The 26,819-nt window shown below is 44.3% G+C and overlaps 1 protein-coding gene across 1 annotated transcript in view; it reads left to right on the top strand.

The window, feature by feature from the left end:
- Frmd4b (FERM domain containing 4B) overlaps nt 1-26,819 on the top strand; it is a 332,373-nt gene that overhangs the window by 82,997 nt on the left and 222,557 nt on the right. The window contains exon 2 of the mRNA XM_085686778.2: nt 17,750-17,878. The gene's annotated coding sequence lies outside the window, so the exon portion shown is untranslated. The remainder of the gene's footprint in view (nt 1-17,749; nt 17,879-26,819) is intronic.

The raw sequence follows: 26,819 nt of genomic DNA on the forward strand, positions 1-26,819 counted from the left end.
CTGAGCTAGAATAGTGAGATGGCTCCACTGGACAAAGATGCAGAGAGACAGTGGCCCAAGCAAAGGGAACTGCAATGGCAGAGAAGGAGGTCAGTGTGGGAGGGGATCCAGAGCAAAGGGAAGGTCTGCATGGAATGAGAAGAGGCAGGTGGGAACCAAAATAGAGCTGAGATTCAAGGTAGAGTCGAATGAGAAGGCCCCGAAGGGTTTGAAACAGGAGGAAAATGATCAGATGTTTCAGTAGAGCTATCATGTGGAAAGAGGGTTGTCTTCAGTCAAGTGAAACTGTAAGAAAGCCAGGAGCTAGCGGGTGGCTCTACCTGGGAAAAGCTTACCGCAGGCATGAGCACCTGAGTTAAGATTCCTAGCACTTATGTAAAAGGGAAGGCATGGCAGCGTGTGTCTGTAATCCCAGAACTAGGGAGGCAGACAGGAGGATTGTCTGACTTACTGGATAGCCGGTCTGGATGAACCAATCAGCTCCAGGTTCACTGAGAGATCCTGTCTTGAAAAGCTAAGGTGCACAGCAATTGAGGACAACACTTGGCAACTTTGGCCTCTGCATGCATGCACAGATATGTGTGTGTGTGTGTGCGCGCGCACACACACACACACACACACACACACACACACACAAAGGCTAATGACACAGTCCAAGGAAAAGACACTACTGCTTGTAACATGGTGATGGCATCAGAGATTAAAGGATGTGAACGGTAGAAGGGTGTATTGCAGTGGAAGTGCTACTAGGGCTGGATGAATGAGAAGATAGTGAAGGAAAAGGACAGGTAGGCCACAGGTAGCCAAGCAGTTGGAGAGAGACTTTCCCAAGAGATGACCTAGACTAATTGGGTAGGGTCTGTGCATTTTTTGTCAGCCCTAAGAGCCGTGACTAGGCCACTCTGGAGAACTGAAGAGCAATGTTTATGAACATTCAAGAGGCAGTCTGCATGTAAAGACCTCTTCACCCCCTCCCATGATTCTCCAGACCTGATAATAATCAGGTCCTGGGAATATTCTCGTCTTCTAACCATGGCCCCATCTTCCTAGAGCCTTTGCGGGTGACACCAGCTCAGGGCAGCTCCAAACCTTCTCTGTCTGCTGTTGTTTATTGGCTGTGCTGGTTGTGAGCATCCTGCTGGCTGCGTAGGGAGTGCTCTGAGGAGGTTCCTTTAGCTTTGCGAGCCTTTTTGGAAGATTGCCTGTTTTTGTTAATTACGGTTTAGAAATCACTTTGTCGATTATTTTGGAGCCCAGGAGTCTAAAAACTTACAGGGTGTTATTAAATATTTAAGAGCTGCTTAATTTCTCCACATGATAAGAGATTTTAGTTGAAACCTGATACTTGGGCTGTTGACCGTCATTTAGAGTCGGAGACCCAATTTTGCCCATTAGAAACAAAAATGTGTATAGAGATGTTGTTTTTAGAGAGTAGCAATCTAAGCCAAGAACAGAAGCAGTCAGGGACTGGGGGTGTAGCTCAATTGGCAGAGTTCTTGCCTGACATGCATGATGCCCCTGGTTTGGTCCCCAGCACCATGTAAACCAGTTGTAGTTTACCAACCTGGTTATATTGGCATGCTTATATACCAACCATTGGGAAACGGAAGCCAGAGGGTCAAGAGTTTAATGTCATCATTAAGAACACCGTGAGCACAAACCTAGTCTTACTTTATACTCTGTCATATATACACATGTTTGCACGCATGCACACGTGGAAATAGAAACAATCATCTAGGCCTATGAAAATCTTGTGAAACTCAAACTCCCAAATCAATGGGGAGAGGGTCTTATTGAGTCCTGACAGACATTAGTCAGAAAGGACCATGTCTTGAAACATGGCAACAAGTAGCAAGACTTCTAGAAACCAGCTGAAAATAAAGCTGTGAGACCCAGAGTTCTCGGCCATATTCCAGTGAAAACTGGGAGAAAGAAAGTATAAATCATTTCATTGAACCAACAAGAGCTATAGATAAGGGGGCAGGGGGGCAAAGTAAAGCAGGGGAAATTGGGAAATGGGGTAGATCATCAGGAGAAGTGACTAATGTCTGGAGTCGTCGGGGTAATGAGGATGATGCTGTGGTATCTACACACACCCAGGCATCTAGAAGAGTCTTCATTTGACCCAGAATGCTGAGCAATTCCTGCCCTTATGTTTCCTCTCTCCCATGTCCAGCTCTTTAATTAAATGTAGGACATTAATCTTGATTGTCAACTTGATTGTCTCTAGGATCACCCAGCAGACAAATCTCTGTGCATCGCTATGAAAGGGGTTTAGATTAGGTTGAGGTTGGGAGACTCAACCTTACTGTGGGCAGCTCTGTTCTATGGGCTGGAGTCCCATACTAAATAAAAAGGAGCAAGTTAGCTGAGTCCCAGTGTTCTTTGCGCTCTGCTTCCTGAATACAGATGGAATGTGACCAGATGTCTCATGCCTCTGCCATGATGTCTTCTAGGCTGCATAAGCTCTTCCTTTCTGAAGTTGCTTTTCAGGGTTGTTTGGTTACAGCAATGAGATAAGGAATATAGATGCCTCTGATATTTTTCTCTGAGCAAAAACAGTGGGAAATGTTACTTTAAAAATATTTTTTCTCATTAAAAAAAGAGCTAATTTTGGGGAAAAAAATGGAAGGTCAAGAGGAAAAATTAACCATAACTCAATTTCAATGAAATCATGAAATGTTAAGATTTGCATAAAACCTTGGGGGGGGATATAGGCTTTTAGAAAGATCTGTTTCAAAGGTAATTGTTTAAAGCAAAATTAAATAACAGTTCTAGTATCCAATGTGAAGTTTTCCCAGAGCAGTCAATTCTCCTGCTCACTAGACACCACCAGGAGGGTTCTAGTGCAGCCTGATGCGGCCCCATCCCGACACTGTCTCTGCTGCTAACGAGAGCTCCCAGACTAAAGTCTTGGTCCCATCAGACACCAGACACAAGCCCGGGCCCCTTAGACTGCTGACCAACGTAACACAAAGTGAAGTTTCTTTATTTACTCTTCTCAGATCTAGCAGTTTGCTAACTGCTCAGCAATTGGCTGCTGCAGCACTGTGTTTACTGTTGCCTTTCATAGATGACAAAGATGTCAGGCCAGATAAAGATGAACAGTGGTGAAGTCCAGACTCCTACAACTGTAGTTTCTGTTCCGGGAGTCTGGGACATGTCATTCCCCCTGAAGGAGAGTGTCACATCAACCCACACGCCGCTCCCCCAACATCACTGCCTACAAGTTTTATGGACATTTCACTGGGTAAGCATGACTGAGTAAATCTTGGCCATTGGTGATTGAACTCAAATTCCAGCCCGCTTCCTGTCTCTGGAGGTCACAGGGTGTGGCCAGAAGCTCCAACCCTCTAATCACATAGTTGGTTCATGGGGCATCTGTCCTGAAGCTGGCTATGGGCCTCCAGCCACCAGTGGACTCAGGAGAAGCGGCTCAGAAACTGTTGAAAGGTGCCAATTTTGAGAAACAGAAGATGATTTTCTCATTCTTGTCGCTGCAAGTTCTAAAGCGTTTGGACGCTCTGTGCCAGAAACTTAGAAGGGAGACCAAACTTAGAATTATGTCACAGCGTCACTTGGCCTGGGTTCTCAGTTGACATAAGAAAGAAACCAAATCACCGAGTGACACAGTTCAGACCGAGGTCTCCTCACTGATCACTTTGAGCCTTTCCTAATTTGTTTGTGAACCTTCATAGGTTCTTCAGCTTCCGTGGAGTCAGATGAGTCCTCTACATCTTTTTGTTGAGCAAAAAGGATGTGACAGGCCATTTCACTAACTAAGTCCCCATGTAGCCCCATCTATTCCTTGGTAACTGGGAGACTGCGTGGTTACAAAGAGGATGGCGTCGACTTGCCTTGACTCCAGTGAGCCTGGAATGATGCATAACAACCCCTGAAAATCAAGATCCCTGGGACCTCATTGGACATTTGCAGCATCAGAGCCTGTGGGGATGGGACTGACACTCTTCCTTCTTAATGGGTTCACATCTGTGAAAAAAAAAAAAGTACTTTTCCATTAAAATTAGACTTCTTATATTGAATCATTGAAGTTGTCTCATCTACCAATGGACAGAGAGATGGAGATATGGGATGGATATGCGATGTTTGTAAAGGGAAAATCATTTCCAGCAGTGAAAACTGGATGGAACTGTAAAATATTTTATCAAGTGAGTTGGCCCAGGAAAGATAAATACATCATGTTTTCTCTCATACACGGATCCTAGTTTCTGGGTTTTACGTGTGTATATTTATGTGGAAGCAAGTGTAGGCAGAGACCATGACACTTGACAAGGAGGCCATAAGAGGGGAAAGAGACTCTGAGGAAGGGGAATGGAGAGGCCAACAGGACATGTGATATGAAAGTGGTGGGGCAGGACAGGAGGGGTGGTTCAGTGGCTAAGAGCACTTGCAGAGGACGCAGGTTCTGTTCCCAGCACCCACAGGATGGCTGTGACCACCCGTCCCTTCAGTTTCAGGGCTTCTGATGCCCTCTTTCAGTTTTCTTGGGTGTGCATTAATGTGGTTCATGTACATACACGCATGCACACAAAGTTAAGATAAATAATTCTGAAAGAAGTAAAGGGAAAAAGAAGAAAGGAAGAAAGAGAGGGAGGAGAAAAAGAAGGAAGGAAGGAAAGAAGGAAGGAAGGAAGGAAGGAAGGAAGGAAGGAAGGAAGGAAGGAAGGGTAATTCTAGAAACAGAATGGTACCAGCGGAAAGGGGACAGGGGCATGGGAAATAGCACTGGGAGTGGGGAGGATCAACCAAAACATAAAAATGCCATGAGGTGCTCTAGTGTTTTGTATACTAATTAAAATCTCTTTAAAAAATTTTTTTTTAAGTTTCAAACAAAGAAACTGTAGCCATCTCTCAGGAGTAGACCTAAGTTAGAGTCTATCTGAACGGTCACTAGCTAGGCAGCAGAGGGTTAGGTGGGGCTGACAGGTAGAGAAAATAAGCAGGAGAGGAATCTAGGCTGGGGAAGAATGAGAGAGGAAAAAAGGGAGACACCAGGGGCCTGCCAGTCAGGCAGCAGACAGACAGACAGACAGACAGACACAGAGGAAGCAGGAAAGTAGGACGTACAGAATGAAGGAAAGATAAAAAGTCCCGAGTCAAAAATGTAAATGAAGAAAAAGAGGTTAAAATAAGTTATAAAAACTAATGTAACAAGCTAAAACTAAGGTCAAACATTCATAACTAACATTAAGTCTCCATGTCATGATTTAAGGGGTGGCGGCCAAAAAGAACCTGCTACAGAAGATCCTTTATTCACTTGTCTAACAACCATCTATTGACTGACCATCTCCTATGTGCTGCTGTAAGGGCTGCAGACAGTGGAAAGAATAGGACATTATGGTCCTCAGTCCTGTAGAGTTCTGTCTTCTCTGTGGGCAAATAGAAATGGTCTGGGAAGATGCTCTGTCAGTAAAGTGCTTGCTGCAAGCCTGAGAACCCACACGAAAAAGCCAGGCGTGGTTGGGTGTGCTTGTGATCCCAGCACTTGTAGGATGTAGCGGACAGGGGCAGAGACAAGTGGCTTCCTTGAACAGCCAAACTAGAAGGTTCCAGGTTAAAATGAGAGACTCTGTTTCCAAAAGACAAAAGAACAACAAAACAAACTAGATGCCACCCTAAAGCAAACAACAGAGGCTTACCTCTGGCTTCTGCATTCGTGTAACTGCACACACACTAACATACATACGTCTTCATACAAAAGTAGTTTTTAAAAGTTAAAGAAGTGGGGGCTGGAGAGATGGCTCAGTGGTTAAGAAGACTTGACTGCTTTTCTAGAAGTCCCGAGTTCAATTCCCAGCAACCACATGCATCTGTAATGTGATCAGATTCCTTCTTCTGGTTCGCATGAAGATGAAGTACTCACATACATAAGATACATGCATAAATAAATAAGTTTTTAAGAAGATAATTCTAAATGGTAAAACATAGATGGGGTGCACCATTATGGGTGGTTGGGTGGCTCTTTTCTGATGGTTAGGAATAATATCTCTGAGAGCAGACATCTGAGCTGAGGGGCACACACCAAGAACCAACTATACACCTACCTGTAGAAAAGGAAGCAACAAGGTCTAGAGTCCCAGGGTGAATTTAGCCAGGGATGGTTAGTGTTCCTAAAGAAAACGGGGTGGTTGAAGCTTCCATGGATAACACATGATATGAGATAAAATACAAGGGCTGGGCAGGGCTAAGTGAGATCATCCTCTGACCTCTACACACATGTCTCACAGACACACAGCACCGGGCGGGGGGGGGGGGAGATGAACACACACACAATTACCAAAACTGCACAGACTATACTGGAAGTCAAAAGGGGGGGAAATAGAGAATAACAAAAGGAAATGGTCTTGCTACAACTGATTCACCACAGGAAAAACACAGTTAAATTCCTAATTCATACTTCATGCAACACCAAATTATGAGGTGGATCAAGAGGCTACACATAATGGAAAAAAAAGGTGAGAGAATAGAGGTTATCTTTATGATGTGAGAGTAGATTTTTATCAATTAGGAGTGTGTCACTTGAGATTACATAGATTTGAGTATAATCAAAATATGTAACTTCCACATGGTGTGATAACATAAATTAAAAGCAAACGACAAACCGGTGGAAGACGTTGGTGCCCCCAAATCTCTAGCATAGCCCTCACCATCAAAGGGGAATTCAAACCACCCAGGGGAATGGCTGCTTTACTAGTTGATGTCTTCCTAGCGGGACACATGAGCCACAGACATATGAACCAGTTTCCCACATCACTAATACAATCAAATCCCCACAAGCTTAAAGCACAGTGAGACAGCATTTTACACCCACCAGAGCAGCAGACGGCTGAAGGCTGGCAGTGGCATTTGGCACGAAGTAAAGGCAAACAGGCCCTTCAGCTGTGCCACTTGGCACTGGAGAGCAAGCTGTCAGCCCCTAATTAGACTCACAGATGCACACCCTCTGCGACACAAAGATCCTACTTCAAATTAGACGCTGTTTGAAGAGGAGCCTCTTGGTGCTTTGTGGGGGACAAGCCTGATTGTTCCAGATACTCGTGCACTGTACAGAGTTTAGCGCCCCTGTGGTCCCATTCCAGGTCACAAAAACATTAACCCGAATTTCCAAATACTCAGGGGAGCTGGGGGACCCTGAGGCGAAAGTCCTGCTCATGTCCTCACAGTGTGGCCTTGTGCTCGGACAGTGTGAACCCTACACAACGTCCAAACTGTGCTGTGTTCTCATCTTCTTTCTGTTGCTGTGAGAAACACTGCAGCCAAAAGGAACTCAGCTTTATAGACAGTTGTGCTGGTTAAGTTTCTATTACAAAATGCCACAGCCAAGGCAACTTATAAAATAAGCGTAATTGGGTTTACAGTTTCAGAGGGTTAGAACCCGTGAGGGCAGAACAAAGGTGTGGAGCTCTCCCGTGGCTGAGAGTTCACATCTAGATGAGGAAACAGGAAACAGAGAAAGCCCACTGAGTATGGGGGGGGGGTCTTTGAAACCTCAGAGCCCTCCCCCACTGACACACCTCCCCCAGCAAGGCCACACCTCCTAATCCTGCCCCAAAAGTTTCACCATCTGGGGACCAAGAATCAAACATAGGAGTCTGTAGGGTCATTCATTTTCCTTCAAACCACCGCAGTAATATTCTGTCATCTGGGCAAGTCAAGGGAGGAACCTGCAGGCAGAGACTGAAGCAGAGACCACAGAGGAATGCTGCTTACTGGCTTGTTTCCTCTGCCTTGCTCACCTACTTTTATTTTGTAGTTCACACTCACTTTCCTAGGGATGGTGCTGCCCTCCTCCATCAATCAACAACTAAGAAGAGGTGCCTCGGAGCAGTGGTGAGCACCTTTAATCCCAGGACTCGGGAGGCAGAAGCAGGTGGATCTCTGAGTTTGAGGGCAGCCTGGCGTACAGAGGGACTTCCAGGACAGCCAGGGCTGCTCAGAGAAACCCTGTCTTGAAATTCCCCCCAAAAAAAGGAAGGAAGGAAGGAAGGAAGGAAGGAAGGAAGGAAGGAAGGAAGGAAGGAAGGAAGGAAGGAAGGAAGGGTGGCAGCCCAGTCTGATGAAGGGGTTTCCTCAGCTGAGGGTCTCCTTTTCCCAGGTGTGTCAACTTGTCAACTAAAGTTAACTATGACATAGCCTAAGGTTTAAATCTAAAATGTAATCCACAGGCTCGGGTTCCAAGAGCTCAATCTCCAGCTCCGGGCATTGTTGGGCTGTTGTGGAGCCTTCAGGGAACGAGGTGTGAGTGACAGAAGTGGGTAACCAGGGACAGACCTTTGAAGGTTATGCTTCCCCCTGGCTCCATCCCATACTGTCTGCTTCCTGTCTGTGCCACGTGGAAAAGCCTGTGTCATACACCCCTGCTACCACACGGTGCTGCCCTGTCATGTCTGCTCTGCTGTGATGGCTGAGACCCTCTGAAACCATGAGCCATCATACATCCTCCATCCCTTAAGCTGATTTGTCCTAGCACGCTGTCACAGGGGCAGAAAAGTCACTAATACGGCGTGCACTGCGGTGTTCGTTATTCTGAGCAAAAATTCCACATGGACAGAACATGGGCTATACAACAGTGAGGGATCTAGCTCTCTGTGGAGCAAAATGAAAATATCTAAATAAAAATAAGACATCGAGTAAAATGTATAATCTAATATGAAGCTCTTTTTAAAAAGTTTAAAACCCACAAACCCATAGCAAATACATGCACACATAGATACTTATTTAATTCATGATAGTGAATTATCATACACCTGTGATAGCTAAGGAGAAATTGGACTGTAGAAATCAACACAAGATCGTTAAATTCTTTATGGCTCTGTCTTTTTTAAAAGTAAAGACAGGATGCGAAATCAGTGTGAAAGGAACATTTAATTGTTTTCAGTGTGGTTCATGCATGGAGTTTGCTGTTTTACCTTGTCTGTGTTACTGTATTTTACCCCACCATCACCACCACCACCCCGTGGACTGCTTCGGAGACAGCAAATAAAGCTGAGTCAATGAGAGAGGCTGAGCTGGAAACAGGGCCCTTGAGTGATGCCTCCCTCTGTGGCTTTAAACTCCCAAGAGCAGGGGATAGCCTTTGTGCCCTGTCCTGCCTGGTTGTGTGTGTCAAGCTAGAGTCATGACAGAGGAAGGCGCCTCAGTTGAGGAAATACTTCTATGAGATCCAGCTATAAGGCATTTTCTTAATTAGTGATCATGGGGGAGGGCCCAACCCATGGGAGGTGGGACCATCCCTGGGCTGGCAGTCCTGGGTTCTGTGAGAAAGCAGGCTGAGCAAGCCGTGGGAAGCAAGTCAAGAAGGCCACACCCCTCTGTGGCCTCTGCATCGGAAAGCCTCCAGGTTCCTGCCCTGTTTGAGTTCCTGTCCTGGCTTCCTTTGGTGATGAACAGCAATACTGAATTGTTAGCCCACTAAACCCTTTCCTCCCCAACTTGCCTTTTGGTCATGCTGTTTTTGGCACAGCAATAGAAACCCTGACTAGGACATGTTCCATGTCTTCATGACCCGGAAGTCCTTCCTAGAACGGCACTCTCCCTCGGAGCTCTCCCTTCTTTCTGGGCTGTGAAGTTGTCATCTAAGCAAGCCAGGCATTTGTCAACTGTTAGGTTCTTTAGCAAAATGGCACGTTTTGTTGATTCGAAGAAGTGGGTCCTCATCCTCCCATCTACTTTTAATCCTGTGATTTTTTTTTTTCTGAGCCATTGTCCTTCTGGTGGTAAAATATACAAAGCGCTAAAGTTCCCGTTTCAAAATGTACAGTTTCCATAGAGTAAGTACATTTGCACAGTTGTGAAGCCTCAACTAACGGCCATGTTCAGATCTTCGCATGACCTCAAACTGAACCCCTTCTCTCCTTTAGTGATCACGCCCACCCCTCAGTTCCTCACCTCCTGACTTCCTGGTATCTGCTTTTTTTTTTTTTTTTTTTTTGTCTCAGACTCAGCACTGTCTGTCATCTGTGTTTTGCTTCTTTTAATTTAGTGTACTATTTTAAAGGTTCATCCCCATTTTACCACATGTCTACGTTTTATTCTTCTCAGGGTTGAATAACCCTCCACTGAACGATGTGCCTCATTTTGTGTACCCATCTGTCAATGGAGCTCTGAAGTGTCTCCTGCTTTAGCTATGGTGAAAAGTGCAGCCATGAACATCAGGGCACTAATATTTGCTCATACCCCTACTCTGAGGCACAAACTCTTTAACATCCCACAGCAGCCTGCATTTCCATCAGCAGTTCCGGTTTTCCCACACTGTTGTCAATTCTGGTTGTTCCCTATTTTTGACAGCCACTCAGATGGGTGTGAGGTCATTCTTGACTATAGTTTATTCAGTTTCCTTAGTAATCGATGCTAAGCATTGTACAAGTTTTTAGACCAATTGATAGCATCTTAACACTCAGCCTGGGTTCAGCATCTTCCTAGATGTGGTGCACAAAACATAGGTCTTATTCACAGGTTCACTGGGGGTGGGCAGCTGGGGAGGGAGACTCCCTGGCTACAGAAGCTGCTAAGCAATGAAGCCAACATTAGTGGCTTCTTATCATATGTGTGTTTAGTGTCTGCAAATTTGAGAGGTGGGCGTGAAATGGCAACCTTGATTTCTTGTGCTTTGGTCTCTCTGGGAGATTTTTCCAAGCATTTTATGTGTAGAGTGATTCTGTTCATTAATGCCGTGCATCTTTTTATGCCGATGGTTAACCTGTGAAGCCAACTGTTTCAAGTGGTGCTCAAAGAAAATTTACCCCTCGCAACTGTGAAGGCAAAGGTGTCTGTGCAGGGATTGGTGTGGTGTGCTGGGCTTTGCCACCTGATTTTTTTTAGTGTTATATTTTATTGTATACAGTTTTACTTTACACTTACATAAAAACTGTTGTCAGTGTGAGGCAGAATTTAAAATTTTACCTATGGGGATAACAAGATATTTCAATGGACACAGGTGCTTGCTCCCAAGCCTGAAGACTTGAGTTCAATCACCAGAACACACACACACACACACACACACACACACACACACTCAAGCATGCATACACATGTACACATACACACACAGACATGCATACACACATACAAATAAATTGATAAATGAAATGTTATTTTATTTTAGAGCTAAAGAGATGGTTTAGCAGTTAAGAGCACTGGCAGTTCTTCCAAAGAACCCAAGTTTGATTCTCAGAGTCCTGGCGGATAAGACACCCTCTTTTATTTGGCCTCTGCAGGATCTTAGTTTAGATGTTCTAGAAAACACTATAACCAAAACCAACTTGGGAGAGTGAAGAATTTATTTCATCTTTCAACTGTCAAGTCATACTCCATCACCAACAGAAATCATGGCAGAAACTCAAGGAAGTAACCTGGAATCAAGCCATGAAGGAATGCTGCTTAATTGCTTGCTCCTCATGGCTTGCTTAACCTGCCTTCTTATAGACCCAGGATCCCTTCCTAGGGTGGCACAATCCTCAATGGGTGGGGTCCTCCCACATCAATCACTAATCAAGACAGTACCTGACAGTCTTGCCTGTTGCCTGATACATGGAAACATTTCCTCAATTAATAATCCAATCAGATGACCCTAGCTTGTGTCAAGTTGACATATAAACAAGCCAGCACAATGAGTCTGTTAAAAAAAGTTCTAATATAATTTGACTGATATGCTTGTAAAAAGAGGAAGAATAAACACAGAAAGAAGCACCAGGGCTGCACGCATAGAGGAAAGATCATAGGAAGAAAGTGCAGGGCAGCCATCTGCAAGACAAGGAAAGAGACCACATGCAAGTCACCCTGCCATTGCTTTGATCTTCCAGCCTTCAGAACCATGAGGAGATAGCTTTTGCTCAATTCAGTGTGTGCGCTGTCTCATATTGTTATGGCAGCCCTAGAAAAATAATACTGTCGTTGACTCAAAGTCATTCATCCTAACTCAACTGAGAGCTTGTACTTCTTGTATCATCCTTGAGGACAAATATCTTCTGCTGGCTTCTAAAAATTAAGTTGTATATTGTACCAGATTTATGTGTCAGTGTGTCCCCTGATTTTTTACATGCCCCCCTTAAAGAATCATTATAAAATAGATTCCTCTAGTGTTTGTATTGGTTAGTTTCATCTCATTGTGACCATAATACACAGAAGAACAATTTAAAGGAAGGGATATACTAACTGTTGGTTCCTAGTTCTGGAGGGTTCAATCCAAGGTTACTTGGCTCCATCCATTTGGGATGGAATACCATAATGGGAGAGCATGTGGCAGGGGAGGTTCTCACCACATGATGGACAAGAAGCAGAGAAGGGGGGGCACTGGAGGCCTAGAATAACCTTCCAAGTCAGACCACCAGTGATCACTCCCTCCAGCTATATCCCATCTCCAAAATTTACAGTTTCCCACAAGTGTGCCACCATCTGGGGACCAAGCACTCCAAGCAGGAGGAGCCTGTAGAAACCACAATGATGCTCTGCGTCCTTTTCTTCTCTGGTCTGTTTAGCTCACTCTAAATGCTTTCCACGCTGCTTCTATTCCTGGGCTCTGGGGTTTCCAAGAAGATGCCTATTTCCGTGGCTTATTGAGCAGCTCGTCACAGACAGGAAGTTGGTGTGTATATGGGGAGTCATAGTATCTGAGAACTTACTAACTGTGTGCAACCTCAGACAGGGTGTCTCATTTTCCTGGCTCAGTTTCCTTACTTTCAGGCTACATTAATGTATGTGTTATTTTCAGATTTCCTGGAAGCATTAGTGCCATCAGAAGTGATGGGTATGGCATGCTAGATGTCTTATGGTTGGTCTTCAATCAATGGTAGCTATTCTAGGTAATTGGGAAGTGTCTGTTTATTTCCCCCTGTGGTCAAAGTTTATATAAGCTGTGTGATGTTTGCTTACCTAAGATATTTAACAAGTTTCTTATGCTTGGTGTATGCAATATGGCTTGGTATATCAGCACTAAATGGTTTGATTGCTTACGGAATTTCTGTCACCTGGTGAATACATCAAAGGCATGGCACAAGATGTAACAGAGTAGGAAGTATGTAAGTCTTTGAAGGTGACTGTGTTAGCTCTTGCATGTCTCCTCCTGTTGATCCTCATTTATCTTATCTACAAAGTGGGGGGTTTGTTGTCAGGGTTTCTGTCCTGCCTGGTTCCCACAGTCCTTAAGTCCCAAAGAAATCACACAGAGGTCTACAATAGCTGTAAACTGATAGGCTTAGTAGCTCAGACTTCTTATTAACTCTTATAACTTATATTAGCCCATTATTCTTGTTTGTGTTAGCCACATGGCTCAGTACCTTGTTTGGCAAGGCAGTCACATCTTGCTTTTTCTGTGGCTGGGGCAGGACTGCAGACTAGGACTGCTTTTTCCCAGAATTCTCCTGTTCTCATTGACCCGCCTCTACTTCCTGACTGGTTGTCCCACCTATACCTCCTGCCTGGTTACTGACCAATCAGCATTTGTTTAAAATATAATTGACAGAATACAGACCATTGTCCCATGCCAGGGCGCTTAGTCTAGAATACATCTCTATGTAGTTTTTCTGAAACCAATGGTTTATCCCCAAAATCATGAGGGCCAAGGGAAAGAACAGAGTTCTTTCATTCTCATCTTTATACCAGCCAATTCCTCTAACCAATCACTACCCTGTCTAAGAACCAGTTCTCACCATTTAAATCAAATTTTATTGGCTTTGCTTCTTTGCTGAAGACAAGGTCTCACATGAAAGTCAAACAGGCTTAGAACTTGCAACATAGCCTAGGTTGGCCTTGAGCTCCTAACAGTCCTCCTGCCTTATCTTCCTGAGTATTGGGTTTGCAGGGAGCCACCATGGCCAACTTCTGGCATTTTGATGTTTAGTTAAAACAACTAACACAAAAGCAGCCTTTATCAGCTTTGGGATATAAAAGTCAATGAGCTTGTGCCTGAAACAACTTGGAGTGTCCTTCTAGAAGGACACTGGAAAATGTTGCATGGAACTCCCCACCTGCCCTATGTTTTATTTGTAACTGATCTCCTAAAATATCGAGTTTCTGCCATGGTTTAGACATGAGGGTCTTCCAAATGATTCCTGTGTTAAAGCTCTCAGTTGATGGGCCCTGGCTTCATCAGTGGATTCATATATTAATGAATGGCTACATGTATTGATGCTTTAAGAAGGCTGTAGTAGGAAGCCACTTGTTCATTTCCTGGCCACCCAGACTCATGAAATAATCACACAGAAATTATATTAATTAAATCACTGCTTTGCCTATTAACTCTAGCTTCTTATTGGATAACGCTTACATATTAATTTAACCCATTTCTATTAATCTGTGTATTGCCACATAGCAGCGGCTTACTGGGTAAAGTTCCATCCAGCGTCTGTTTCTGGCAGGGCTACATGGCACATCTCACTAAACTCCACCTTCCTTTTCCCAGCATTCAGTTCAGTTTTTCCCACCTAGCTCTGTTCTGCCCTGCTATAGATTCAAAACAGTTTCTTTTATTAACCAATGGTATTTATAGCATACAAAAGGGAACCCCACATCACTTCCCCTTTTCTGTTTAAATAAAAAGGAAGGCTTTAACTTTAACATAGTAAAATTACATAAAACAAAACAAGTATCAAGTAAAAATTATAGTTACAATATTTATATCTATTTTGCTTTTTATCATAATTAAAGAAAACTATAACTATATATTCTTCAACTCTATCAAAGACTCCAGAAGGATATAATATTACCTAAGTAAACAGGAAGTGCATTGTAAACAATTTCCAAAACTCTAGATTTGATAGAGACATCTCACTGCTCAGACAGTCACCCAAAGTTCTTCTGTATCATTGGAGCATCCATCTTTAGCCTACTGGCCCATAGTAGTTGGCAGACTTTTCCATGAAACAGGAAATTTCAAAGACAGTTTCATCAATATTGGCAGTTTGTCAGTCACTTTCTTCTGTGTTTTGCAGAATGTCTGGCAGACTCTTTCATGAAACAGGAACCCTGAAGGACCATCTCACCTTTAGGCAAGTTCAGCAGTCATTTCTCTGCCAGTCCTGCATGTCCAGTTCACACAGCATAGCATCAAACAGTCCAGGCAAGAGCAGTTTCTTGCCCAAATGGCTAACCAACTCCATTAGGAATCTCTTCAATGTCCACCATCCTCTTGAAGTAGATTGGTGCTGCCAGGAGCAGACGTTGTCTCATTGTCATGAAAAGTCCTAACTTCCTAAAACATTTTAAATGCCATATTCTGAAGGTCTTTGAAAGATTTGAAGAATATCTAAACTGAACTATATCTCTATATATCCAGAAAAGTTAACTAACATGACTACAAGTTTGACTATTAGAGATGATTCTCTATCAACCTATATTTCTTAATTATACATTACATTTTTAAATGATCTGCACACACAATACCTTAATCAAGAGAAGAAATATACACATAACAAAATTAACCTTAAATTTGTATCAATACACCAAGATCCATATCAATGCAAATTATTCATATCTATATCATATCCCCCTTTAAATGTAAACAAATATTTATAAATAATCATTTAGAGAACTTGGGTATAGTTCTTCTCCAAACTGCTTTCTGCTTTTTGTTGGGTGAAGTAATTTGGGGGGGGGGGGGGGTCTTGGTCCATCAAACCACATTAGTCTGGAAGGATTCCACAGGTTCTCAGCCTCAATGGAAACAAAAGTAGAACCTCTTTTCTAAAGCAACATATCCTTAGACCCAAGTTTTGAAATCAAGATACCTTTTTGTTAGTCTCGCTTAGCAGTACATACAATAAAATGTTTCTCTGTACTTAGATCCTTCACAGTAAAAAAATTCAAAGAAAGCACAATAATATACATAATCCAGACTCTCTGTGTATATTCCATCTTTATGTGGATTATTTTTCTTACTCTATTATTTTTTCTACAAGTTTAATATTTATTTTATTATCTTTACTCCTTTAATCTATGACTTCTGTATTCTTTTCTATTACATTCACTGTCTCTTTACTTTTTTTCTTCTCTCTCCCAGAAGCCTACATACTTAAAAACAATATCTCATTTAGAGGTCTTTTATGTCTGAATCTCTCCTTATTGCATATCTGTAATCCTTTTCTGACCAGGATGGCTTTTTTTTTAATGCTAAGTCAGTGTGGCTAGGGACAAGGTGGCCCTATCTGCTTGCTCCGCCCAGTCTAACATGCCTGAGGCATGTTCCTTGCCTCTGAGAGCCAAGTACATTGCCCCAGTTTTAGGTTCCATGTTTGGCACCAATTTGTAGTAGGAGGCCAATTGTTCGTTTCCTGGCTGTCCAGACTCCAAGAATAATCATACAGAAATTATACTAATTAAATCATTAGCTCTAGCTTTTTATTGGCTAACTCTTACATCTTAATTAACCCATTTCTATTAATCTGTGTATCACCATGTGGCAGTGGCTTACCGGATAAAGTTCCATCCAGCGTCTGTCTCTGGCAGGGCTACATGGCATCTCACTAAACTCTACCTTCTTTTTCCCAGCATTCAGTTTAGTTTTCCCCACCTAGCTCTGTTCTGCCCTGCTATAGGTCCAAAACAGTTTCTCTATTATTTCCAGCATTCAGAAGGGAATCCAAATTAGAAGGCAAGGAAAATATTTGAAAGTGGGGCCATGTAGGAGTCATGAGGATGGGGGTCCCTGATGGTCTTGACCCCCCCTTTTCCCCTTCTCTCCCTCTGCTCTTCCTATGATGGCAGCCTTCTCTTCATCCACATGCTCCTAACAGTATGATGCTCTCTCTACCTCATAGCAATGGGGGAAGCCAAGGTGGAGCTAATTCTCTGAACCCATAAACAAAGATTTCTTTCTTCGAAATCATTTAAGGTCTTTGTCACAGCAATGAGAAATTGACTGATATGGTTTCTGCCTGGGAAGATGGACTCATTCGCTGGCATCTGTGAGCAAAGTGGGGCAAAGGTGTTTGCAGGGAATCATGTTGTGTTCCTTCTGCCTCCTGCACCATCTTGACCCTCATGCTTGTGTCCAGAGGGGGTATAGAAGTTGCCAAGGGGATGGGGGGGACAGGTGTTTCATTCATTCACACAACGGAACAATAGAAGCCCCATCTGCTGCGTCTGCCCTCCTTGTCCAGTGTTTGTGTGCCCCTGTGTGAAGCAGTTTGATCACACAATTGACAAGGGGGCAGTGTGTTTACTGATTGAAGCAGAGTCTCCAGGGGAAAGTCATGTTGTTTATATCGAGCATGACAGATACATCTAAATGGTCTCAAGGCACAATACCCACACTAACGGTTAATTTGGCAGCATCTACAGCCAGCTTCATCCTTATCACAGCCGTTATCTGTTCAAACTGGAGTCGAAGCTCCATGCTCGTTTCAGTAGTCCTGAGACACGAGTCTAAGGTGCTATTATCCTGAGTTCTTGCCCCTAACCTGACAGCCCTGATTATACGGTAGGTAATTTGCTGCGCTTCAGAATCTCCTCCTGCAGAGACCAGGCAAGCCCGACACCAGATGCCCACTGACCTGTGTCGACACAGAGGTCAAACTGCTGTCACATCTTCAGTTGTTAAGGAGAATGGCCCAGTTTCATCTGTGTCTTGAGAGAGTTTTGTTCTAAATATCTAATGATGTGACTTTTTAAAACTGTGTTTAAACAGTAGCCCGGCAGGGGGAGTTAGAAAGAAATGGGAGCTGTCACTGACTTGAGACTGATGGTCCTTCCACGTGCTGCACAAATGACTGAGTCTCTCCACTCTGTGTTCCAGGCTTTGAGGAAAACCCCAGAAGAAAAGGATGTGGGGAAGGAAAAGATGACATCAGCGCAGGGCAGACAGAACCCGAGGATCCTTCCGGTGAGAACAGACTAAGGACGCGAGAGAAGCCGCTTGTCAAAGGTGTGTGCTCGCTTCTGTGAATACCAAAGCCTTGGATGTGTCGGTTAGCACACTCTGAGCATCCAGTGGGCATTGAGTGAAGCTCATACTATCATAACCATGCAAACACCTGTGTTAGCATTGATGAGGACGGAAGTATACATATACCCTTCCATGTCGAAATAAAAGCAGATGTCCTAAGGTTGAATGATAGACTTCCATTTTATAGAAGTCCTCTTCTCAGAGGGAAAAATATACAAAAACTAAAAGAAAAAGGGAAAGATTTAAAGTAGCAAATGTACTGCACTTTAGACAAATTGCCTGTGATATTTTGCTTAAATTCTGTGCAACCATTCTATTTGTGACCTTTTCTCTTTAAAGTGTGTGTGTGTGTGTGTGTGTGTGTGTGTGTGTGTGAGGAGTGTTGTGCCTGCATGTATGTCTATGAGCCAAATACATGCCTGCTGCCCACAGAGGCCAGAAAAGAGCATCAGAGTCCCTGGGACTAGAGTCCCCTGGGATAATCGTGAGCCGCCATGTGGATGCTGGCAATCAAACCAAGGACTCTGGAATAGCAGTTGGTCCTCTGTACCATTGAGCCATCTCTCTAGTTCCAAATTATTTCCTTTGTATTCACAGTTAAACACTTAACCAGTTCAGTTCAGGTCTACTGGACAGATGAACAAAGCTAATGATTGATATTTAATGATTGTGTTTGTTCATTGACAATCTCTTCCATGTGTACAACACACACAAGTGGGTTTGGTCATAGCAAATCCCGTTCCTTCTTTTCTCTTTATCTGACCCTCACAACACAGCCCATTCAGCACTAATGTCCTCTTGTTCTTTTTAAATAACTCACTGAATCTAACTAGTGCTGCTGCCCATGTGTGCACAGGCATGAAGCCATCCCCTAGAGCATGGGCACCCTTCCAGGGGCCACACCCCTAAAGACAATTGACTCTTCCTTCCCCAGTAGCCACCAGCTGCCAATAGTGCTTCAGGTGAGGCTGAGCCCCAGAGTTCTCTCCTCTAGTCATGCTGGGAATTTTGACTGGTTTGTAACTCTGTCTCATATTCCTCCTTCTCACCCTTCCATGATCCTGTCTGCTCTCTCTATGTCTTAGGGTAGAGTGGGATTAATATAAATGGCCTGTTTAGAGTTAAACATTCAACAGTCACTTATTCTCAGTTCGTTGACCTGTTAGAGAGAGTATATCGGAAAGTTTAAATGCCCATTGAGTCCTAGGTTTGGTATCCAAACTCTTCCCACAGAACTGCCTTGAAAGGCATTAAGAACTATGTCAACATCAGGGGTCACCGGGGAAATGGAAACTATACTGTGGACTGCTGAGATAGTTCAGGGGTAAGAGCACTCAGTGTACAAGTTTGAGGCCTGAGTTCAAACGACCCATACCCATGTAAGAAAGTCATACATGGCTCTGTGTGGGGGCAGAGAAAGGAGACTCCCTGAGATGTGCCAGCTACTAGCCTAACAGTTTTAGTGAAAGGCCCTGTCTCTAGGGAATAGGGGGAGATGAGAGAGCAGGGCATCCATAGATGCATAGGTTTGAATGCTGGGTCACCAGGGAGTGGCACTATCTGAAAGGATTAGCAGGCATGGCCTTGTTGAAGAAAGGGTGTCAGTGTGGGTGGGCTGTGAGGTTTCCAAAGCCTTAGCCAGCCCCAGTATCACTCTCTTTGTACTGCCAGCTGATCCAGATGTAGAACCCTCAGCTACTTCTCTAGTTCTATGCCTACCTACATGTCATAGACTAAACCTCTGAAAGTGTAAGCTGGCTCCAATCAAATGCTTTCTTTTATAAGAGTTGCTCTGGTCCTGGTGTCTCTTCACAGCATAGAATAGTGACTAAGACAGCACCTCATGTCTTTCTCTGTTCCAGCTTCAGCATGTGCAGAAGCGCTGGCACAGGTTTGTACGCATCTGTACATACACACATATCACATGTATTCACACGCATACATCTGTATACAGACACACACATAAATTTAAAAGACGACAGCACTGAGCAGTTACTCCACCTCCAATAGAACGGCTGTTTGCAAGCAGGGCAGTAGAGAAGGATTTCGTTGTGCTGGTAAGGACACACCATGGCAGGGGTGCGAAATGACGTAGACACTGGGAAACAGTGGAAATAGTATGGCTGCCTCTCAGAATACCTAATAGAATCACTGTGTCCATCAGAACCTCACCTCTGACTGTCTACTCCGAAACACTTGATATCAGGGACCAAGACATTCTATCCCTGCTTATAACATTTCTTCCACTATGTTGTTTTGACACAGTCTAGCTAGGAAGCACACTTTTGCCTTGACCTCACGACTCTCAGTGCTGGGCTTACACTTGTGCACTTCCACATCTGGCTTTTCAGCAGTCCAGTTAACAATGACCAAAGGTGAAAATCCCTGAGGCTCAGCAGTAGCTGAGTAGATAAACGAAATTTAGGCACACGATCCATAGAATACTATTCGACCTTAGAAAGGTGTGAAATACTGACCCATGTTACAAGGAAGAATATGGAAGGCAACAAGGCTAAGAGAAAAGCACAGTTAGGAGGGAACAAGTGACTCCACCCCCCTGGGTGCCTAATTCAGTCTCAGGCAGAGGCAAAAGCAGGGGAGGGTTTCCAGGAGCTGTGGAGGGAAGTGGAGAGTGACTGCTGAGGGCCTATAAACTGTAGAGTGCCCATCCTGGAAGGGAAAATTCTAGAGATGGAGCAGTACTGGCTGCACAGTGTGCATGTGCTCAGTATACTGAGCTGCACTTAAAATTGCCTTCGTGTGCCAGGGAGAGGGGTCAGTGGGTAAAGGCACCTGGCACCAAGTCTAAGGGGCCTGAGTTAAAGCCCCAGGATCCAATTGTTGGTGTCTTGGTTGGGATTTCTACTACTGGAATGAAATACCTGATCACAAAGCAAGTTGTGGAGGAAAGGGTTTATTTGGCTCACACTTCCATATCACAGTCCATCACTGAAGGAAGCCAGGGCAGGGACTCAAACAGGGCAGGACCCTGGAGGCAGGAGTTGAGGCAGAGGCCACAGAGGGAAATTGCTTACTGGTTTGCTCCCCATGACTTGCTCAGCCTTTCTTACAGAACCCAGGACCACCAGTCTAAGGGTGGCTTCACTCCCAATGGACTGGGCCCTCCCCCATCGATCATCAATTAAGAAAATGTCTTACAGGCTTGCCTACAGCTGGACCTTATAAAGGCGTTTTCTCAGTTGAGGTTTCCTCCTCCCAGCTGACCCTAGCTTCTGTCAAGGTGACATAAAACTAGTCAGCCAGTTGGAGAGAGGAAACCAACTTCTGAAAGTTGTTCTCTGTCCCATATACATGTGGAAAATAAGTAAAATAGATAGATGGGTAAATGCAACTAAAAATGGGTGGTTCCAGTGATAATTTTTTATTTATATTGACTATAATTTTTTTAGATACTGACAAAAAATTCTTTTTCGAAGGAAATATGTCAATAGTTTAAAATGTCACCTTAATACATTTTATTCATTGCCAAGTTTGCTAAGTAATTTTGTGGCCCCAAATAAAAAGTACAATATTTTGATGTACTTTTGTGGCAGGAGGGAGACAGAGGGACAGGGTCACACATGTATGTACTGGTACATGCCAAAGCCAGAGGATAGTCTCAGGCGTCATCATGAGTTTTTTGTTTGTTTGTTTTAGTGTGGAAAGTGGACTCGGCCAAGTATTCTATGCTGGGGAGTACAAGCATGTACCACTGTGTCTGGCTTTTTTAAAAGATGGTTGAGCTAGCTCATGGGTTGAGAGATGTTTTACTCTTCCAGAGAACTGAAGTTTGACTTCTAGCACCTACGTCAGGCAGCTCACAGCTGCCTGTCACTCCAGCTCTGGCTTCTTTGGCCACCTGCACTCATGTGCACAAGCCTACGTAGACACACATTCATACACATAGTTTAAAAACAGAAGAAAGGCTCAGTGGCTAAGAGCTCTTGTTCTTACAGAAGAACTAGGTTCGGGTCCCAGGCCCCCTGTGTCAGCTCACAACCAACTACAACTCCAGTTCCAGGGGATTCAATGCCATCTTGCAACTTCTATGTGCCCCAGGCACACACATGGGGCACAGAGATACTTGTGAGTATAACACATGTACACATAAAATTTAATAATAAAAACAAAGATTCTGGGCAGGCTTAGGGAATCAAACTTAGATCCTTGTGTCTGTAAAGCAAACACTTTGCCAGTTGAGCTATTTCCTCAAACCCCAGACCTTTTCCCTCCGAAGTGATGCTTCATACTCCCAAATTAGAAAAAGTGAAGAAAAGACAACAAATTGCTCGGTAACTTCTAGTCCCTGCGTTAATTAGTTTACAAATATTTGCTCATTGAAACCTTTATAAAATGGAGAGATGTTGTCATTTCCATTTCATGGATGACATCATTGAGAACAGAGAGGTCAGGTAGCACACCCAAAGTCACACAGTGATGGAGAGGCAGAGTTTGGGGGCAGGGGCTCCAGAGCTGCTGACCTCGAGTCACTGTGTCTTACAAACTCCTACTCTGAAAGCTCTGGAAGCAGGGAAGCCCCATAGGCTGTGTTTGCATTTCCAGCCTTCCTTCTTGGAGACTTATCTGAAGAGTTAGAAGGCCTTGAAGGTATTTGATTGTCTGCAGCACAGCCTCTCACCTGAGGTCTATAAGTGCTTCGTTTCCAGCTGGAAGAAGGCACTTTAACTTTTAGACTTTTATTAACTCCACGATGGTGAACAGAGGAAGGCTGCTGACCCAAACTGCGAGTTTTTGGGCTTTTGGCAGGGAGATTTGGAGGACAAAATGTCCATGAACTTTCCATACCGAAGGGAAGAACCGGAGCGCACACTGCTCCCTTCCTCCGAAGGTCCACGGCTCAGGGAAAGGGAAGACAGTTTAAGAAAAGCAACCATGACTGTGGTCTAAAAAATTGGTGTGTTACAGGGAATTTAAGTTACTTTACTACAAGAATTCTCAGACATTTAGAAAACACGGTGAATCGCCTAGAAAAAGATAGAATTTATAAAGATTATATAATATAAAGTTTTGCTTAGCTATTTTATCCCGAAGTCCTCTTGTGAGGGGGGCTAGCCACAGTTTCTGGCAGTTTTTTTTTTAGTAGGAATTATCCAGACCCACCGCTAGGGGTCAGTCGTGACCCACCCAGCGCCTCCCCCCCCCCGCCCCCCCGCCCCCCCCCCCCCCCCCCCCCCCCCCGCTTGCCTTCCCTTTCCTCACTGATCGTGCCACCAAATGCCTCCACACACCTGAGGCAGGCTGGCATTTTACGACTTTGCTAACGCTCAAGGGAGGGATGGGAGAGACAAGAAAACGAGGAGCCCTCTAAACAGCCGCACTTTCAGAGCCTCTGCTTCGAATCTCTGCTCGCTGGGGCATGCCGGACTCCATTTCTCCTGCGGACAAGGTGTTCGGTCATCGCAGGAGCCCCTGTGGGCCTCAGGTGGTCTCTGAGAAGAAATCCCTCAGATTCTGTGAGAACCGCATCTCCTCTTCAGGTTCAAGTTTCTGTTTCCTGTCAGGCAGGCGTGGTGGCTCTGAGGAAGCTGCTGGGAGCCACAGGTGGTATTTAATCAGTACCCCAGGTCTGACTAGGGCTGATATGCCCTGGTGGGAGCTGCACTCCCTCCCCATGTCAGGACAGACATCACCAATACCCCACAGCACTCTTTGTTCCCAAAATTTAAACGGGTCTCGGGATCTCTTCCTGACTCCAGCAGGTATTTTTAATCAAAGGCTACTAGTTAACAGGACTAGAAAACTCTCCTTGGAGAAAGCTAGGCTGTAGGTTCCTTCCACGTTTGGCGCCTTCTCTGGTGAATTTTATTGAATTTCTCTAAACTTTTACTGCACCCCCCCCCCCCCAACACACGCACACAGACAAGCCGGCCAAATACCGTGGTGCATCTATGTAATCCCGCCCTTGGGGAGACTGAGGCAGGAAGATGGTGAATTCAAGGTCCTGTTTCAAGAAAATGATATTTTGTTTTGATCTTTCTATTTCTGGCCCGTGGTAAAGTATACTACTCTACCCAGCCTATCTTTACTGTAGCTTCCCGTGATGGCCCACTCAGGTGCCACCCCTGACTGAGACAGGGATGCTGCATCGTCTCAGCATCTGCCACAGGCCCGAATCTGGGCCACCCTGTGGCTTATCTTCTGATTCCAGGTAATGTCATGTGACACGCACCCATTTTAATTAGTAAATCCATGGGATTATCGAGTTCTGTGAATGAAGTGCTGAGAAAATCGGTGTGTGTGTTTGTGTGTGTGTGTGTGCATGGTGTAATTTCAGCAGAATCTGTGTCAGATATGAGGAGCAGGATCCGCAATGGTCTTCAAACCTAGTTAGCATCTGTCAGGCCGGCTTGTTTCTGCTGAGTGCCGAGCACATATTTAACATTACAGAATAAGAGGCAGAACAGCATAGCCACTAAGCATGGCTTCTGCGGTGAGGTGGTGCTCTCTCCTTGGCTTACTTGGAGTACTGGAGTCTCCGGTGACTTACACTCAACACCTACATCATGTGGCTCATTTGTGTAGCCAATGCAGTACATTCACATTGTACTGAGTATTATACTCCACGGGCCACTGTGAGGATTGAATGAAGATGGGAATTTAATAGTATAATTAGCAGACTTTAAAGAACCCATAGGGCCCCGCAAAGCCACATTGAAAAATGAAGACAAATCAACCCATGTGTGAGCTTGAATTCCAATTCAGTCAGCTGTGAGATCTGACAGCTAGGACCCAGGTCAGTATTTAATTCACAAATGGCGACATTGGGTGTGAACTTTCCCCTTGTGGCCAGTGGGGGGCGCTGCCGGTACATTCCATTTCCAGAACTGGCTTCAGAACAGTGTCTGGGTTCACTTAGGAGAGGGAGAAAATAATGAGCAGCCACGTTCAACTTCGCTGTTCATTCTCTCGGAGATTTCCTGGGAAATTTCATATCATCCACATTCTTATGACAGTTCAATAGATTGACATTTGTTGAAGAGCTTCCAAGAAGTGCTTGGGGAATTTATAGTGTGTGTGTGTTGGTGGGGGGGGGGGGGGTAGGGGCATGGGCACATTGCATTATGGGAAGAAAGCATGGTGGAAATACTACAATGAGGGATTCGCTGCCAATGAGACGGCTTTGTGAGAAACTGTGACAAACAGTGGCTGTCTTTCAGGAGGAATGGCATGCCTCCCTCCATCTCCCAGCCTGCCTGAGTCTCCATCTGGCCGTGGCGCAGATGGTAGGTAGGAGATGCTGGGTACCAAGGTACGAAGAAGGCTGCTACTTTCCAAGTTCTGATTGTTGACAGATAAAGGCAACATCAACTCCATCTATTTTCCTTGGCCTCTGCACAGTTTGAGGTTCAGAATCTTATACTCATTCTTTTAGCTTTGCTTTGTGTGAGTAGCTTCGAAAAGTAACTCGTGTTCCTCAGCAAATCTTAAATCTGTCTCTTTCCTTTGCAAGAAGTTACTTTGGTTTCATTGTGCGAATCCACATTGGGATTGAAGGTGACTGACAATTGTCTTACCTGCCTTTTTTAAGTTTATGTGTCTTCTAGAAGTCATTTGGTCTCTGATAAGAGAAAAAAAAAAATGTACCTCTGTTATAAGGAGGCCGCTTGATTGTTCCGGCTGCTTGGCAGCTCAGACCTGAAATAACCACACAGAAACTGTATTAATTAAACCACTGCTTGACCTATTAGCTCTGGCTTCTTATTGGTTAGCTCTCACATATCAGTTTAATCCATCTCCATTAGTCTGTGTATTGCCACGTGGCTGTGGTTTACTGGGTAAAGTTCCAGCATCTGACTCCCTCAAGGCTTCATGGCTTCTCCCTCTCTCTGCCTCCTTTTTCCCAGCCTTCAGTTTAGTTTTCCCTGTCTACCCCTATGCCCTGTGCAGGCCCAAGACAGTTTCTTTATTAACCAATGATATTCACAGCATACAGAGGGGAATCCCACATCAGCCCTCATTTGTTCAGTGTTCAAACTATTAGCAGTGATATCAAGGGGTTTATCCTCACATATATTTTCCTTCTCTATAGCTTATGGCGGTCACCTGCTGATGAGCCTAGTCTAACTAAGCTAAGAAAGAAGAAGTTTATTTGGAAGTGACAGACTGAGGGGCACCAAAAGTGTCTTCACAATCCCATCCAGGTGGTTAAGGGCAGGCTGGGTGTCCCTTATCTGAACTGCTTGAGGAAGTGTGGTTTGGATTTTAGATATATATATAAATACTTTGGGAAAGCTTCACTTACATTATGAAATCTTTTCAATAAAACCCAAATCTTTCTTTAAAACCATAGACTTTCTTTAGTTTCTCATGCAACTATGTGTGGTACGCATACGGCCTGGGGGTACAGCTTGGGGTGACTCCATATGTTAGAGAGTTCTACAGTGTGGAATTTTCCACTGCTGTTGCTTAAACAGTCTCCTATTTTGGAGTATTTTGCATTTTATGTTTTTGGGAATGTCAGCCTGCAATACCGAATAACTGGATAAATAAACTCCCAGCTTCTGCTTCCTATACTTAGTGGGTATTGTGACTGATAAACCCTTCTCCAAAGTCTCACTCTCTTGTGGAAGCAGAGGATGATTTCCTCTTTCAGCCGGCATGGCCCTTACTGAAGCCTGCAAGAGCGGCCTGTCTTTGCAGATGATGCAGATTCCCAACTAGGCGGCAGGTGGCGCTGCTGAGCAACATTGGTGTCCCCAGTAGTGTGTCCCTTCCTAGGAGCACAGCTCGGCTTCACAGGTTTAAGATAAAGATCTATAGTTTGTTCCCCCACCAGTGTGGGCAGCAAGGGAGCCTTATTCGGTCTGTGTTTTACACTCAGCAGAAATGCTGCCTTGATAGTTGTGGAAGTGACTCTCCACGATTGCATATTTTCTTTATTTTCTGTCATAATGGAGTA

Source organism: Myodes glareolus, chromosome 3 (assembly GCF_982192425.1).
Source record: "Myodes glareolus chromosome 3, mMyoGla1.1, whole genome shotgun sequence".
NCBI classification, from domain to species: domain Eukaryota; kingdom Metazoa; phylum Chordata; class Mammalia; order Rodentia; family Cricetidae; genus Myodes; species Myodes glareolus.